Source organism: Drosophila miranda, assembly GCF_003369915.1.
Source record: "Drosophila miranda strain MSH22 chromosome Y unlocalized genomic scaffold, D.miranda_PacBio2.1 Contig_Y1_pilon, whole genome shotgun sequence".
Taxonomy (NCBI): domain Eukaryota; kingdom Metazoa; phylum Arthropoda; class Insecta; order Diptera; family Drosophilidae; genus Drosophila; species Drosophila miranda.
The window spans coordinates 45,955,651-45,960,616 of record NW_022881603.1 but is presented as its reverse complement, the minus strand read 5'-3'; the positions used below and the strand labels follow the sequence as shown (position 1 = coordinate 45,960,616).

The window sequence follows — 4,966 nt, the reverse complement described above, 5'->3', positions numbered from 1 at the left end:
TTACCAAACAAAAGTTTGATCAAATTTGGTTTTCTTTTTCTTTTGATCCACTCGCGAATCCACGACCCGTACTGCTGCTTCCCAACGGCAACTGTCTCTCTCTTCGGTTCGGCAGGCCAGCCTTGGTCGAATTATTATGGTCTCTGCTTCGCTCTAGGTTCCCCTCTGCTTTGAATTCCCCTTGCCAGGTGAATTTATGTTGAAGCGGGGCTCTTTTTGCCTTGAGATTGAACTCTGGTTCGGTGCCAAACCTAAGTTAGGTTAGTCTAATCCGGTGGCTTGGATGTATTTGGACAAGTTCCCTGGTTTGATTTCGGACAGGTCCGAAATGTCCGTGAGGAAAGGTGCCCCAAAAATACGAAGACGACGATTTCCAAGGGCTGGGCAGTGGCAGAAGAAGTGGGGACCGATTCCTCCTCCTCCTCGTCGCGACAACTCCTGCAGAGGAGTTGAAGGATTGACAGTCTGGAGGCATGAGTGCCGATCTGCCAGTGTCCCGTAATGGCTCGAGTAACTGCAGAGCACTGTGCTCTGCTTTGTCTATACAGCTCTGCTGAGCGCTTCTTCGATCGATATGGCCATATCAATCTTGAGACTTTACAGGAGACGGTTTGCTGCCATCTCCTATTGGCATTTTGCTCGAACAATTCGTGCGTTAGGAGCCTGCACGTAGCCAAGGACATCGCTACCTGCTCCCTCTCCGATAGGAGAGTGATCGTAGTACCCTGCCTGGCTAGCTCGTCGGCGGCGTCGTTCCCCTCGATGTCCCTGTGGCCGGGGACCCATATAAGGAAGAGATCTAACTGCTCTGCGATCTCGTGCAGAGACCTGCGGCAGTCATTTACAGTCGCTGAGTTCGACGATATTGAGCCTAGAGCTTTAATAGCCGCTTATCTGTCCGAGAAGACGCACACTAAGTGCGTGTGTAGACGTACTCTCCTGCTCTCCTCCACTTACCCGCGGATCTGGCACCAATTGAGGAGTTGAATTTCTCTGTTGACTGCTTTTTTTTCTTTCTAGTATGCTCGCGCACTATGAGAAAATGGTTATTACCACCACCGCTGTTAATTTCTTGACGGGCTTTAGAAACACAAACATCGAATAATGATCCAGTACAATGAATATCCCAACATGTCCACTTCGCGATCTTGGATATGGCCCAAGGAAGTCGATGTATAGCCTCTGGAAAAACCTCTGTGATTCCGCCGGTATTCCAATATGACGTCTTAAAGTGGTGTTGGGTGGTTTTGTTGCTTTGCATTGACTGCAGGCATTAATGTGTGTCCTCACATCATTCACCAGACCCGGCCAATAATAATAGCGCCTGATACTCTCCAAGGTCTTATGTATCTCTCAATGGGAGGCCAAGGGATGGTCATGTGCTCTTTCTAACTTGTCCTTTACCATCCCTTTCGGTACCCAGAGCTTCCACGCAAAAGAATCATGCACGAGATCCCCTGCTGAATGTTCTGCTCGATGATAGATCAAACCATCAACAGATTTTATATCTGGCAGTTTCGAACTATTGGCTTCTACACGCTCTACTAGATTTAAATAATCTGCTGATTTGAAGCTGTATCTACCAATAGCCCCTGGTTCATATCCATAGCTGCTATGTCACCTTCATGGACTCTCGATAAAACGTCAGGTACAACATTTAACTTCCCTTTTCTATGCTCAATCTTAAATCGACAGCATTGGAGTTTGAGGGCCCATCTAGCTAATCTTGAGTGCAGGTCGCTTTGTGACATTTGCCACTTAAATGAGGCGTGGTACGTGATAGCCGTAAACTCATGGCCCTCGACATACGCCCTAAATCGCTTTGTGCTGACCAGTGCAGCTAAGCACTCCTGCTCCGTAACGGTATAATTTCTCTATGCCCTGTTTAATTTTTTTGACACAAAAGCGACTTTTCTTTACTCCAACTCGTGATTTGCTTGCATCGCAATGGATGTAAAATGGCTTTGTGAAGTCTGGGCTACGCAAAACAGGAGCACTGCAGAGCAATTCTTTCAGCCGCTCAAATGCTTTTTCTCCCCTACTGGACATGACAAATTTCTGCTTTGATTTCAGCAGATCAGTTAATGGAGCTGAAGCTGAAGCAAAGCTGATAATGAACTTCCGATACCAGCCAGCCATCTCTAAAAAGCTTCTCAGTGCTCTCAATGTTTTTGGCAAAGGGAAGTTGGTAATGGCCGAAATCTTATCGGAATCGGTCTTTATGCCCCCATCACTAACTACATGCCAGAGATATTTAACCGATTGCATACAAAAATGACTTTTTTCGATGTTTATCGTCAGTCCAGCCTTTCGAATCTTCGAAGAAACCGTTTCTGGCACTTTCATGTGTGAGGCAATCAGGCTATCAGAGATTATGAGAAAATCATCCAAGTACACGAATACTTCGTTGCGAAGTGCAAACGGATTAACTTTATCCATCAGTTTCGACATAGTTTGAGACGCATTACACAGCCCGAATGGCATAACCTTATATTGATACAAGGGTCTACCTGGTATAGTGAACGCCGTTTTGGGTCTTGAGCCTACTTCTAGCGGAATTTTCCAGAAAGCATCTTTCAAGTCCAAGATTGATATAAAATTCGCTCTTGGTAGTCTGCTTAGAATGCCATCAATCTGGGGAAACGGATAGGCATCTTTCTCAAATACTGTTTTCAGTTGTTTGATGGGTTTGGCGTTTCCCGTATTTATCACATGGCTGAGAGTCGATGTCTTACCGAGACCAGAAACAGCATTGGACGGAAACTGATCCACTATAGTTTTTAACGCGAATTCTTGGGCAAGCGACAAGATGTGTTTATTCTGAGATGCCTCTATTCCTGCTATCTGTAACGGCAATGGCAACAGGTTAAAGATTTTCCAAAAATCCATCCCCAAGTAAAAGTCCTGACTTAGAGAGGGAATGATAAATAGCTCTATCTCCTCGGATTCTCCCTTAAATTCCATGTTAGTCCTTAATTTGCCTACTATCTGCTGCCTTTTTCCATCTGCTGTACTTGCGCTCGACATTATCTTCTTGAAAGGTCTTCCTCTACATATCAATTCCTTTGCTAGTTGCCCTCCCACACAACTCATTCCCGCTCCCGTGTGTAACAAACCCTCTCTAAATTCTTCAAACACTCTAATTTTGCGTACGTTGGTCCCCATTTTTCTTCTCAAACTGCTTTAAGACGCCTCGTGCTCCTCGAAAACTTCTTATTTTATGCGACTTACTAGGTAAAACTAATGTTCTAAATCTATCTATCCTTCTATGCCAGTACAAAGGTTCCGCTCCTTGTGCCAGTTCGGGCATCTTTCCCGATCCATCTGTGCGACTCTCTGCTTCTAATTCTCCTTCGTCGGTTTTCGGGGTGGAATACCTGTCAGCTGACGAGTGTCTGATGGGTTCCCCTTCCAGTTTTTTTGACACCTTTGGCAGGACGGTTTATAAGTATTTGGGATACCACAACCGTAGCAAAATATCTTCCGCTTCGCTGCACAGTCCTGGTATCTATATCCCTCATTGACCCTATTTCCTCATTCGCTTCTCCTTGGCGACTTGCTTTTTGAAAGGTCCTGACTTTTGATATCCGTGCGCACGTTGCACCTCTTCCCAGAAACATTCTCTTTTTCTGCAGATTTCCCTAAACGTTTCGATCAAATTTATCGGAATATTCAAAATTTCGTGCTGGATCTCCGGCCGTAGATTTCGTCGAACAATTTCTATCAAGGAAAAAAATTTTACCAAAAAATTGCATATTTGCATAGTGTTTGTTTTTTTTATTAGCCATTAAAAAACAAATCATAGAGTGTGCTGTAACAGTAAAATCTGTTGGTCAATGATGCGCTAAAATAAAAGAATCGTAGCGAAGGTCATCTAGCAGAACAATCGGAGCAAACCAAATAAAAGACTAGTCAGCTAGGTGTCGGCCTACGAAAGCATATGGAGCATATGGCGCCAACAGCATTCTGAAGGTCCAACAAAATGTATTAACTATGCAGCGCATGGTTAGTCAGCTGAACACACCACAGGATTCACCGGAGTTAAAGAAACAGCTGCACCAACTTATGACCTACACCAACCAACTGATAAAAGATACCAACAATCAAATCAATGAGGTGAACAAGTGTAAGGAGCGGCACCTGAAAATCCAGCGCGATCGGCTGGTGGACGAGTTTACAGCGGCACTGACCTCCTTCCAGGCCGTTCAACGGAAGACGGCGGAGTGCCTTGCGGCAGGCGAGAGGAGACAACTACAACATTGCCCGTCCGCCCGTCTCCTCGCGCACTGGCACTGGCAGCTCCAACAGCAGCGCCAGCCAATATTGTGGGTGTCAACGAGATCTATAAGAAACTGGGTGCCTTGGTCTACGAACAGGGCCTGACGGTGGACTCCATCGAGTCGCAGGTGGAGCAAACCGGCATTTTCGTCTCACAGGGAACGGAGAATCTCCGCAAGGCGAGTTCTTAAAGGAACAAAGTTCCTAAGAAGAAGCTGATAATGGTGGGAATACTAAGCGCCGTTTTGCTGGCCATCATCTTGATACTCGTCTTTCAGTTAAAGAATTAGAGCGAATGAATGCTATTGCGAAATATTCAAAGTCAAACTAGATAATTGTTGTAAAAAGACAAGTGTTGCCGCAAGCAGTCCTCCTTAACCATCCCCACCCCGGCCCCCTTTTTCGGACCTTAGACGCATTTGTGGCTTACAAGTTTAAACCTTAGATCAAATTCCACTATTGGCTAGAGATCGGGAAACTTAAAACACCAGCTGCATGGCACGTATTAAGAAGTATTCACACTGCGCTGCATGTGCGCATATGTTTTATTCGCTTTAAAATTGTATCTTATTCTTATATTTTATATTTCTGTACTTTAATATTTACGCACCCTGTATATTGATATATTGATTAAAAAAAATGTTGGCTGCAGATCCTAATTATGTGAGAGCATTGCATTGTATTTAGG

General features: G+C 44.8%; 1 pseudogene; it reads left to right on the top strand.

Moving 5' to 3' along the window:
* Window positions 1–1,034: 1,034 nt before the first annotated feature.
* Window positions 1,035–4,568, top strand: LOC117191701 (annotated as a pseudogene).
* Window positions 4,569–4,966: the final 398 nt, after the last annotated feature.